Source organism: Chiloscyllium plagiosum, chromosome 27 (assembly GCF_004010195.1).
Source record: "Chiloscyllium plagiosum isolate BGI_BamShark_2017 chromosome 27, ASM401019v2, whole genome shotgun sequence".
Classification (NCBI taxonomy): domain Eukaryota; kingdom Metazoa; phylum Chordata; class Chondrichthyes; order Orectolobiformes; family Hemiscylliidae; genus Chiloscyllium; species Chiloscyllium plagiosum.
The window spans coordinates 49,226,858-49,240,156 of record NC_057736.1 but is presented as its reverse complement, the minus strand read 5'-3'; the positions used below and the strand labels follow the sequence as shown (position 1 = coordinate 49,240,156).

The following is a 13,299-nucleotide window of genomic DNA, read 5'->3' as shown; positions in this document are numbered from 1 at the left end:
ATGGGATGGCGTTTTTACAGGGGGCAGGATGGGAGGAGGTGTAGTCCAGGTAGCTGTGGGAGTCGGTCGGTTTGTAGTAGATGTCCGTGTTGATTCGGTCGCCTGAGATAGAAATAGAAAGGTCGAGGAAGGGGAGGGAGGAGTCTGAGACTGTCCAGGTGAATTTGAGGTCGGGGTGGAAGGTGTTGGTGAAGTGGATGAACTGTTCAACCTCCTCGTGGGAGCACGAGGCAGCACCCATACAGTCATCGATGTAGCGGAGGAAAATGTGGGGGGTGGGGCCAGTGTAGTTGCGGAAGATGGACTGTTCCACATCCTACGAAGAGGCAGGCATAGCTGGGGCCCATGCGGGTAAATTCCATATATTCATAACACTTTGAGAGAAGTAATTTCTCCTCATCTCTGTTTTAAGACTGGCACTCCTTAACATACATCTATGATTTCTGTCATTTTCGATTATCCCACAAGGGGCAACATCCTTTCTCTGTCTACTTTGTCAATACCCTCTATCATCTTGTATTTCTCAATTAGATCTCCTCTCATTCTCCCAAAACAGTAGCAAGTACAAACCTAAACTGCTCAATCTCTTTTCGTAAGATAAGCCCCGTATCTCTTGATTCCAATCTGGTGAACCTCCCCTGAACTGCTCCAAAGCAACTACATCCCCCGTCAAGTAAAGAGACTAATACTATGCACAATACTTACTTTCCCATCTATTTTAGTATCACCTGTAAATTTGACTATCGTTCATTCCATACCAGGAGGTCATTAATACGGGTTGTAAATAGTTGGGAGTGTGTATACTAAACCTGTGGCGTCCTATTAACTGTATCTTACCAACTAGAAAAATACTTATTTATCCCAACTCTGCTAATAAATTACCCCAAACACCATGTGACCTTACCTTCTGTGCAGCACCTTATCAAATGCCTTCTGGAAGTCCAGATATACCACATCTATACCATTTTCAAAATTGCTTGCTACATCTTCAAAGAACTCTAGAAAATTGGTCAAACCAATTTATCCTTCATAAAACCATGCTGACTTTGATGGACTGTATTTTGATTTTCCAAATGTGCTGTTATTACATCCTTAATATTGAATTCCAAAACTTTCCCAATGGCAGACATTAAAATAACTGGTCTATAGTCTCCTATTGTTTTTAAATCAGAAGTGTTACAATAGCGTTTTTATATTCCATTAGAACCTTCACAGAATTCATGGAAGTTTGGAATATTATTGCCATTATTGCTGCTGTCACTTCCATTAAGAGCATAGGATGTAGACTATGAGTCGCTGAGGAATTCTCAATAGTTTGCCCAGTAATTTTTCTCCAGTGTTTTAAGTTCCTCCCTTTCTATAATTTCTGCATTGCCTATGACGATTGGGAGAGTTTCAGTGTCCTTCATTATGAAACATGAGGCAAAATATTGATTTAGTGGCTACCATTTCTGTGTTTCTTCCTTTTAACTCCCCAGACTTGTCCTCCAAGGGATCAACATTTGCTTCAGCTGTTCTCTTACATTTTATACACTTACAGGATCTTTTACTATCCATTTTACATTTTGCACTTTTTTTTCTAATTTTCTTTTTTTTCAGTAATCCTTTAATGGTCTTTAAGTTTCCTAATCGTTCAGACTATCACTGATCTTTGTAATATGATGTGCCTTAGGTTTTACCCTAATATTACCTTGCTTAGCCATGGGTGCTTTCTCCCCCTCTTCAAATCTTTCTTCCCCTCTACAATATATTTTAATTAGAAGAAATTGAATATCTCCTTAAAAGTTTGCCACTGTTCATCAGCTGTTCTACCTTTTAGCCTTCCAACCCAGTGACGAGAGCCAAATCTGTCCTCATGTCGATATAATTATCTTTATTTAACACCAAAACTAGTGTGGGACTCCAGTCTTTTTGCCCTCTAACTGAATTTGAAATTAGAGTATGCTATGATCACTCTTCAATAGAAGATAATTTAACATGACATTATTAATTAATCCCACTTCATTGCACAATACCAAATCCAGAATAGTCTGGTTCCTGGTTGGTTTCCCAACATATTGCTTCAAGAAACAATCTAAGCTATTTAATGAATTCTCCCTCGTGGCTATCCTTGCCAATTTGATTAATCCACTCTAGGTTCATACTAAAATCACTATTTTTTTTCTTAAGTCACTCATGACTTTTCTTATAAGCCCCAAGTATTTCCTAGTTTACGCTGTGAAATTAGTATTAGGGAATGGATATATGCCTACCACCAGGACCTCTTTTCCATGTTTTTTCTTATTTCTACCCACACTGACGTATCATCATGAATCCCAATGATGAAATCATTTCTCACTACAGCAATGATCACTCTTTTCTAAGAAACCTACATCACCTCCTTTTCCTTGCTGCCTATTCTTATGAAACACGGAGTACCCTGGATATTTAATTCTCAAACCTGCTCTCCTTGTAATCACATCTCAGTAGTTGCCACCAAATCATACCCTTCCGTTTGTTGTTTGTACTGTTAACTCATTAATTCTAGACTGAATACTATGTCCATTCACTGACAAAGCCTTTAGGTTTGTCCTATTATCAATTTTCCTTTTGTGTAATTCCTTGGCGCAATAAGACATTCACCTGCTCTTCCTTTCATTTTTTGGTAACCATCAGCCCTGTCACCTACTTGTGCTTCTACCTTTTCCTTAATCAGAGGTCACATGGCACCAGCTTATACTTCAACAGGGTTATTTGAAATCACGAGCTTTTGGAGCACTGCTCCTTTGTCACCTGAAACACAGAGTAGGTGTCATCTACAAATTTACTAATCATTCTTCCTATATTCACATCCAAATCATTTATTTAAATGACAAACAATAGTCCTTTTGACGTGCCTCTAGTCATAAGCCTCCAGTGCAAAAAGCAACCCTCCACCACCATCTTCTGTCTCCTATCTTCAAGTTACATTTGTATCCAAATAGCTAGCTTTCCCTGGATTCCATGAGGAATCTTGTTGAACTTGCAGAAGTCCATACAGACAACATCCATCACTCTGCCTTCATCAGTCTCCTTCGTCATTTCTTCAAAAAACTTAATCATGTCAGTGAGACATGATTTCCCATGCACAGAGCCATGTTGACTATCCCTACTCAGTTCTTGCCTTTCCAAATACATGTAAATCCTGTTTGGGTTGTAAGTTTACTTGCTGAGCTAGTAAATGTATTCTCAGACGCCTCGTCATCATGCTAGGTAACATCATCAGTGAGCCTCCGATGAAATGCTGGTGTCCTGTCCCGCTTGCTATTTTTCGGTCTTGGTCTGCTGTGGTGAGTGATATCACTTCTGGTTCTGTTTCTGAAAAGTTTGTAAATGGGGTCTAAATCGATATGTTTGTTAATGGAGTTCCGGTTTGAATGCCACGCCTCCAGGAAATCCCGTATATGTTTTTGTCCTAGGATGGATGCATTGTCCCAGTCGAACTGGTATCTCTCTTCGTCGTGTGTATGGATACTAATGATAGTTGGTCATGTCCTTTGGTGGCTAGTTGGTGCTCGTGTATTCTGGTGGCTAGTTTCCTGCCCATCTGTCCAATGTAATGTCTGTTGCAGTCCTTGCATTTTGTCATATTTTGCATATGACATTTGTTCTGCTGATTGTTAGTACGGGTCCTTTAAATTCATCAGGAGCTGTTTCAGTGTAGTGATAGACACGTAAATCCTGTCCTTCAGAATCCCCTCCAACATATTACCCACCACTAATGTCAGGCTGACAGGTTTATAATTCCCTGGTTTTTCTTAAATAATGGCACGACATTAACCGCCCTCTAGTCTTCCTACACTCACCCATGGATACTGATGACACAAATACTTCAGCAAGGGGCCAAGCAATCACTTCTGGCTTCCCACAAAGTTCTGGGATATACCTGATCAGTTTCCAGGCATTTATCCACCTAAATGCAGTTGAAAACATCCAGCACCACTGCCTCTGTAATATTTGAAGTTGCAACTTTTCAAGATATCACTCTATATTTCTCCAAGTTCTCTAACTTCCACATCCTTTTCCATGGTAAATACTGACACCAAATACTCATTTAGTACCTCACCCATCTCCCGCCGTTCCATAAGTAGATGTTGATCTTTAATAGGCTCTATTCTCTCCCTAGTTACTCTTTTGCTCTTAATGTATTTATAGAATCTCTTCAGATTCCCCTTAACCCCAATTTCCAAAGCTATCTCATGTCTCATTTTTGCCCTCCTGATTTCCCTGTTGAGTATTCTCCTCCTGCCCTTATACTCCTCAAGGGATTTGCTCAATCCCAGCTGTCTATACCTGCATCCTCCTTTTTCTTGACAAGAACCTCAATTTCTCTAGAGATCAGAATTCCCAAAACCTATCAGCCTTGCCCTTCGCACAAATGGAAACATACTGTCCCTTTACTCTCAGTATCTCATTTTTAAGGCCTCACACTTTCCAACCGTCCCTTACCCGAGAGTAGCCTCTTCGAATCAACGTTTGAAAGTTCTTGCCCAATACTGTCAAAATTGGCCTTCCTCCAATTTAGAACTTTTACTTTTCGATCCAGTCTATCCTTTTCCATCACTATTTTAAAACCAATAGAATTATGGTTGCTGGCCCCAGAGTGCTCCCCCACTGACACCTCAGTTACTTGCCCTGCCTTATTGCCCAAGAGAAGGTCAAGTTTTGATCCTTCTCTAATAAGTCCATCCACAAACTGAATAAGAAAATCCCTCATCCTTCTAAACTCTATTGAGTGTACGTTCCTCGTATGTTTTTCATTCCTGGGACCATTCTCGTGAACCTCCTCTGAGTCCGCTCCAAGGCCAGTACATTCCTCCTGAAATATGGGGCCCAAAACTGTGCACAATACTCTAAATGTGGCCTGACCAGAGCCTTACAGAGCCCCTGAAGTACATCCCTGCTTTTATATTCAAGTTCTTTCAAACTAAATGCCATCATTGCATTTGCCTTCCTCATACTGACATAACCTGCAAATTTACCTTGACAGAATCCTGGACCAGAACTCCCAAATCTCTTTGCGCTTCAGACTTCTGAATTTTCTCCCCATTTATAAAATAGTCCATCCCTCTGTTCTTCCTACCAAATTGCATGACCTCACACTTTCCCACGTTGTACTCCATCTACCACTTCTTAGCCCGCTCTCCTAACCTGTCCAAATCCTTCTGCGGCCTCTCTGCATCCTTAATGTTTCCTGTCCCTCAACCTATCTTTGTATCATCTGCAAACTTAGCCAGAATGCCCTCAGTTCCTTCATTTAGATCGTTAATGTAAAAAGTGAAAAGTTGTGGTCCCAACATTGACTCTTGTGGAACACCATTTGTCACTGGCTGCCATCCTGAGAAGGACCCTTTTATCCCCACTCTCTGCTTTCTGCCAGACAACCAAACCTCTATTCATGCTAGCACCTTGCCTCTAACACCATAGGTCCTTATCTTACTCAGTAGCCTCCTGTGTGACACCTTGTCAAAGACCTTCTTCAAGTTCAGGGAGAGGAACTTTTCATTCCTACCTCATTCGCTGTATTGGTGTTGCCAGCCTTGAAAATTGCTCAACTTCTCAACTGTTCCAGCCTCAGACATATCTCTTTCTCTCTACCTCTCTGGGCTCCCCATGGTCTCCCTGCCCACCTCCCCATACATCCACACCCCTCCCTTACTAATTTAAAGCCTCCTAGGCAGCCTTAGCAAATCTCCCTGCCAGGATATTGGTTGCCTTCCAATTCAGGTGCAACCTATCCTTCTTGTACAGGTCTCTTATACATAAGAGAGTCTAATGATCCAAAAATGCAAATTCCTGCCTCCTGCACCTTCTCCTCAGCCATGCATTCATCTGCTGGATCCTCCTATTCACACTCTTGCTATCACATAGCACTAGGAGTGATTCTGATATGACTCACCTTGAGGACCTACTTTATAACCACCTAATTTCTTATATTCTCTCTTCAGAATCTTATCCTGTTCTCTTCCTAATTACTGTGTTACACAAGAGAGTTTAAAATAGTTTGGCAGGGAGGCGGAACTCTAAATAACAGACAGGCCATCAAGAAGTCAGGGGAAAATACATTAGCCATCGAGAGCAAGTTTACTTTTCAGGATAGCTAGGGCACAGTAAAGGGAGGGAAAATACTTTTAGTTTAAAGTGCATTTATTTCAATGCACAAGGCCTGACTGGTCAGGCAGATGTGCTCTAGGCATGGATTGGCTCTGGGGACTGGGATATTATAGCCATAACAGAAACATAGCTGAGAGAAGGGCAACACTGGCAGCTCAGTGTTCCAGGATACAGAAGCTACAGGTGTGACAGAAATACAAGAAAGCGAGAAGAGAGAGTAGTCCTTTTGATAAGGGGGGACATAACAACAGCGCTTAGCAAGATTATTCTTAAGGGGTAATCAAATAAGGCCGTATGATTAGAACTTAGAAACAAGAAGGGGATGGTCACTCTGTTGAGACTGTTTTATAGAGTCCCAAATAGCCAACCAGTACCAGACAGATTGCAGATACCTGAAGGAATAATAGAATAGTATTGGTTGGAGATTTTAATTTCCCCTGCATTAACTGGGCCATCCAGACTGTAAAAGGCTTGAATGGAGTGGAATTTGTCCAAGAAAGATTCCTAAATCAGTACATAGAGAGCCCTACTCGGAAGGGTGCAACACTGGACCTCCTCTTAGGACACGAGGTTGAGCAAGTGACTGAAGTAGGCAAAAGTGATCTCAGTCGGAGTGCACTCTGCGTCCAGTGACCATAACTCTCTTAGTTTTAGCATAATTATGAATAAAGACAGAACTGGTCCACAGGTTAAGGTGCTAAACTGGAGAAGGGACAATTTTGGGGCCAAGAGGCAAGATCTTGCAGAGGTCAATTGAGTGAGTCTGTTTGAAGGAAAAGGAAATGGAAGGCTTTTAAAAGTATGATATCAAGAGTCCGCGGACAGTACGTTCCTGAACGGGTGAAAGGTTCCCTGGCTGACGAAGGATATTGAGACTCTGATCAGGAAAAAGAAGAAAGCATATATTGGGTTTGAGCAACCAGGCTCAAGTGGAACCCTAGAGGAGTATAAAAAGTGTAGGAGCAAAAAGAGGGTATGAGATGGATCTGGCAGATAAGGTTAAAGATAATCCCAAGAGGTTTTATAGCTCTATTAAGAGTGAAAGGGTGGCTAGGTAGAGAATTGATCCCCTTAAAAATCAGCATGGCCATCCACAGGAGATGGGGTGATTTTTAATGAATATTTCTCCTCAGTGTTTACTGAGGGTCACGTTTATGGAAGCTAAGGAAATAAGGGAAACAAATGGGGATGCATTGGACTAGAGAGGAGATGCTGTGGGAGGCTAGGCAAGAAATGACAGAGGCCCTTGCAGAGATTTTTGCTTCAGCTTTACCCACTGATGAAGTTATGGAAGACTGGAGGATGGCTAATGTTGTTCCATTGTTTAGGAAAGGTAACAAAGACAAGCCAGGGAACTACAGGAGAGTGAGCCTGACAACAGTTGTTGGAGAGGATACTGAGGGTCAGGATCAACCAACATTTCGATACTAAAGGTCTGATTAGGAATAGTCTGCATGGATTTGTGTGTGAAACAAATCATTTAGAGTTTTTCGAAGAGGTAACCAAGAGGTAAGGTGAGGGTAGGACAGTGGATGCTGAAAAATGTGTTGCTGGAAAAGCGCAGCAGGTCAGGCAGCATCCAAGGAGCAGGAGAATCGATGTTTTGCCCTTCTTCAGGACAGTGGATGTTGTCTATATAGACTTTAGTAAAGCCTTTGACAAGGTCCCACACAGCAGGTTAGTCACAAAGGTTATGTTGTATGGGATGCAGGGAGAGCTAGCTAATTGGAACCAAAATTGGCTTGATGGTAGGAAGCAGAGGGTGGTGGTTAAAGATTGTTTCTCAAACTGAAGGCCTGTGACTAGTGGTGTGCTAACAGGCTCGTTCTAGGATCTTTATTATTATTTCTTGCGGACATGGTTAAACTGGAAAGACTGCAACGAAAATTCACAAGGATGTTACCAGAAATAGTAGGCCTGAGTTATAGGGAGAGGTTGACGAGGATAGAACTTTATTCCTTGGAATGTAGGAGAATGAGGCGTGATCTTATTGAAGTGTATAAAATTATGAGGGACATAGATAGGATGAACACATATAGTCTTTTTCCCCGGGATGGGGAATTGAAAACTAGAGGGGGGAAAGATTTAAGAAGGACCTGAGGGGCAATTTCTTCACAAAGAGAGTAGTTTGTATATGGTTTGGGCTGCCAGAGAAAATGGTTGAGGCAGGTACAGTAGCAACATTTAAAAATCATTTGAATAGGTACATGGATGGGAAGGGTTTAGGGGGATATGGACTAAATGTGGGCAATTGGAACTAGCTGAGTCGGCACCATGGTCAGCATGGACCAGTTTGGGCCGAAGGGCCTGTTTCTATGACTTTCTGACTCTATTTCAAATATGGACTTGCCAATTAAAGCTCATCCTAATTAACGTTATCTAGTTCCTGCCTAATACTGACATAATTTTCCCTCCCCCAATTTGGTGTCTTTTCACAAGGTCCTGACTTATCCTTATTCATAACTATGTTAAAACGTAAGGAGCTGTGATCACTGGTTCCAAAATGCTCTCTCACTGAAAGGCCAATCACCCGGCTGGGCTCAATAGCCAATATAAGTTCCCCTCCTCGAGTTGGTCTATCCATCTACTGTTCCAAGACGCCCTCTTTGATACACCTTACAAATTCTGACCTGTCTGAGCCTCTGGATCAAATGGAGTTCTAGTCAATACTGGGGAAGTTAAAACCACCCCTTGTGACCACCCTGTTGTTGTTGCATTTTTCCATCATCTGTCTACATATTTGTTGCTCAATGTCTCGGTAGCTATTGGAGAGGACCTATGGTATAATCTAATCAGAGTGATTGCAGTCACTCCTATTTTTGAGCTGTACCCATATTGCCGCAGTGGACGAGCCCTCCAGTATGTTCTCTGAGTGCAGAAGTGACATTCTCCCTGATTAGTCATGGAACTGTTCCGCCCCTCTTACCTTCCTCTCGACCTTGTCTAAAACAGTGAAACCCTGGAAAGTTGAGGAGCCAATCCTGTCCCTCTCTTAACCAAGTCTCTGCAATGGCAACAACATCATAGTCCCATGCACTAATCCAGGCTCTAGGCTCATCTGCCTTGCCTATAATACTCCTTGCATTGAAATAAACCCATTTCAGCCCATTAATACCATTCATATTCATTTACCTGTCTCTGACTTTTCTAACTTATTGGTCTTAAAATCAACCTTCCCCTCAATCCCTCCACTTGCTGACCTGCTGCTATCGTTCCCACCCCCTGCCACCCTAGCGTAAAACCTCCCAAGTAGCACTTGCGAACCTCCCTGCAAGGATATTGCTTCCCTGCAGATTAGGGACAACCCATCCCTCTTTTACAGGTCAGCCCTGTCCCAGAAGAGCTCCCAATGATCTAAAAACCTGAAACCCTGCCCCTGTACCAGCTGCTTAGCCACCTATTTTATCCTTCTCTTCATTGCCTTAGTAGCACGTGGCATGGTTAGGAACTCAGACATTGCTATCCTTGAGGCCTTGATTTTCAGTCTCTTTGTTAACTCTCTGTATTCACTCTACAGGAACTCATCCCTCTTTCTACCTATTTCATTGGTACCAAGTTGCACAATGAGTTCTGGCTGCTCACCCTCCTCCCTAAGAATTTCAGGCAACCACTCAGATTACCCTGGCATCAGGGAGGCAACACAGCCACAGAAACACCTGTCTGTGCCCCTAACTAGCAGGTCTCTGAACACTATTGCTCGCTTGGACTTTGTCCAACTACGCTCTCCAACAAAGCAAATTGTGGTGCCACAGGCCTGGCTTCTGCTGTTACATTCCCTGGAGAGGCTATTCCCCCGCAACAGTATCCAAAACAGTATACCTGTTGGAGAGGGGAATAGCCACAGCAGAGTCCTGCATTCTCTGCCTTCCTCTTCTGACAGTCACCCATCTATCTGTGGTGTGACCACTTCCCTGTAACTAGTGTATATCTTACTGTCTGCCACCGTACGGTCCTCAGTCAGACCACAGCATCAACCAAACAATGCAGTCTGTGAGAAGCTGCAGCTGGTCACACTTCCTGCAGACATAGTCATCAGGAACACTAGACTGCACCCTGATCTCCCACATCTGGCAGGAGGAGCATGCCACAGCCCTAACTGCCATCTCTACCCCTTACACTAAAAAAGATAAAAGAATCTTACATTGCATTTCTGACATTACTCACTGAAGCCCAGTAATAACGCCCAGCGGCACTTCCACCACACAGTACCCCACTTAAACTATTTTGTTGGTAATTTCCAATTAACTGATTACTTAAATTACAAGCAATCTATACAAACAGGCCAAGGGGTGACCTTATAGAAGTTTATAATATCAAGAGGGGCATGGATAGGATAAATAGACAAAATCTTTTCCCCGGAGTGGGGGAACTCAGAACTAGAGGGTATAGGTTTAGGGTGAAAGGGGAAAGAGAAAAAGGGACATAAGGGGCAACTTTTTCACACAGAGGGTGGTGCATGTATGGAATGAGTTAGCAGAGGAAGTGGTGGAGGCTGGTACAAATGCAACATTTAAGAGGCATCCAGATGGGTATATGAATAGGAAGGGTTTAGAGGAATAACGGCCAAGTGCTGGCAAATGGATCCATTTTAGGTTAGGATATCAGGTCAGCATGGACGAGTTGGACCAACAGTTTCTGTGCTGTTCATCTCTATGGCTCTAAATGCCTTCTCGACTCCAACGAAGTTCGAACAACCTCTCCCAATTTCTTGCTCATTTTTAGTTTTTTTCAGAGAAAGAGGAAAAGATGGAAACACTACAGTGATGTAATTTTTAGGGTTTACCATTCTTTGACACCAGATTCTTCCTCGATTCACTGTTCAGTCATGCCGAATGAGCTGACTTCTCCCAGAATGCTCCTCAGTGATGTCTCTCTGTCGCCCTCTATTGGATGCTCGTCCTCCTATTTATTATAAAGGATGGGGTTCTCCCTTAATCAATTGTTCAGCTGTGGTGATTGAACTAACTTCTCACAAAATTTGGTTTTATTCCAAAATATACTTTATTCATAACAAAATCTCTTCCTATATATACACAGTCAGAAACAAAGTTTGGTTTTGTACAGTTGCATAACAAGGAAACAAACAACTGGAGTTCAATTTTATCCAAAAAAAAACCAAAGACCTCTCTTACATATATAGTCTTTTTCCCAGGGATGTGGAATTAAAAACTAGACAGCATAGGTTTAAGATGAGAGGGGAAAGATTTAAGAAGGATCTGAGGAACAACCTCTTCAGGCAGACACTAATGCTTATATGGAATGACCAACCACAAAGTGGTTGAGACAGGTACAATAGTAACATTTTTAAAATGTTTGGATAGGTATATGGATGAGAAGGGATTAGAGGGATATGGACAAAATGCAGACAATTGGAACTAGCTGATTGGGTACCCAGCACAGACCAGTTTGGACCAAAGGGCCTGTTTACATGCTGTATTACGTTATGACTGTATGACTCTATGGCTTTGGTACTCATGTTTACAATGACCTCCTGCTGGTCACTCTCCCCGGGAGAATATTGTGCACCTTTTCCAAGATATCTTTGACCCTGGCATCAGGGAGGCTACACACCATTCTAATGTCTCACTATCGGCTCTAGGAATGCCTGCCTGTGTCCTTGTCTAGGAGAAAGTGAGGACTACAGATGCTGGAGACCAGAGTTGAAAAGTGTGGTGCTGGAAAAGTCGGGAAGAAGATTGCAGGTCAAGAGGGTGGTGCTGAATCCGGGGGTTGGGACTGAGATAAGGTGGGGGAGGGGAAATGAGGAAGGTAAAGAAATCTACATTCATCCCATGTGGTTGGAGGGTTCCTAGGCGGAAGATGAGGCGCTCTTCCTCCAGGTGTCATGTGGCCATGGTCGGGCGATGGAGGAGGCCAAGAACCTGCATATCCTTGGCGGAGTGGGAGGGGGAGTTAAAGTGTTCAGCCACGGGGCAGTTGGGTTGGTTGGTGCGGGTGTCCCAGAGGTGTTCCCTGAAGTGTTCCTGTTTGAGTGTACTGGAAAATTGAAAATTCCTGTCTAACAACCCACAATGCAGGATTCTCCATGCTACTTACAAAGTATGCTCACGGGAAGTCTATTTATAAAATTCTCTATCACTACAACTTCTCTTTTTAACACGCCTACTTAAATAGCCCCCTGTACCTAGGAGCATTGATCAGTTTGCCTATACTCCCAACAGGGAGAAAGTGAGGACCCCAAATGCTGGAGATCAGAGTCCAGAGTGTGGTGCTGGAAAAGCACAGCAGGCAACATCTAGTCAGGCAGGAGAAATGTCGATTCTCCTGCTCTTCGGAGTCTGATGAAGGTTTATGCCCGAAACGCTGATACTCCTGCTCCTCGGATGCTGCCTGACCGGTTGTGCTTTTCCAGCACCACACTCTCGACTATACTCCCGACGGCCATTTCCTCATCCATACAGGGAGCAAGTACCTCATACTTGTTGAGCAAGGTCTTGAATGAGTACTTTTCTTCAGTATTTACGAACGAGAGGGACCGTATTGTTGAAGAGGAGAGTGTGAAACGGACTGGTAAGCTAGAGGAGATACTTGTTAGGAAGGAAGATGTGTTGGACATTTTGAACAACTTGAGGATAGACAAGTCCCCCGGGCCTGACGGGATATATCCTAGGATTATGTGGGAAGCAAGAGAGGAAATTGCAGAGCCGTTGGCAATGATCTTTTCGTCTTCACTGTCAACGGGGATGGTACCAGGGGACTGGAGAGTGGCGAATGTTATGCCCCTGTTCAAAAAAGGGAATAGGGATAAACCCGGGAATTACAGGCCTGTTAGTCTTACTTCGGTGGTAGGCAAAGAAATGGAAAGGGTACTGAGGGATAGGATTTATGAGTATCTGGAAAGACACTGCTTGATTAGGGACAGCCAGCACGGATTTGTGAAGGGACGGTATTGCCTTACAAGGCTGATTGACTGCTTTGAGGAGGTGACCAAGCATGTGGATGAGGGAAGAGCAATGGATGTAGTGTACATGGATTTTAGTAAGGCATTTGATAAGGTTCCCCATGGTAGGCTTATGCGGAAAGTCAGGAGGCACGGGATAGAGGGAAATTTGGCCAATTGGATAGAAAACTGGCTAACCGGTCGAAGGCAGAGAGTGGTGGTAGATGGTAAATATTCAGCCTGGAGCCCAGTTACAAGTAGAGTTC

At 43.1% G+C, this 13,299-nt stretch overlaps 1 protein-coding gene across 3 annotated transcripts in view; it reads right to left on the bottom strand.

Annotated features, from left to right (window-relative positions):
* The window catches only part of LOC122563768 (interleukin-6 receptor subunit beta-like), a 209,370-nt gene that overhangs the window by 193,137 nt on the left and 2,934 nt on the right, over positions 1–13,299 (bottom strand). For 2 of the 3 annotated variants that reach the window (XM_043717981.1, XM_043717983.1), the window contains exon 2: positions 10,916–11,034. The exons of the other annotated variant lie outside the window; for it this stretch is intronic. The gene's annotated coding sequence lies outside the window, so the exon portion shown is untranslated. The remainder of the gene's footprint in view (positions 1–10,915; positions 11,035–13,299) is intronic. 3 annotated transcript variants of the gene reach the window in all.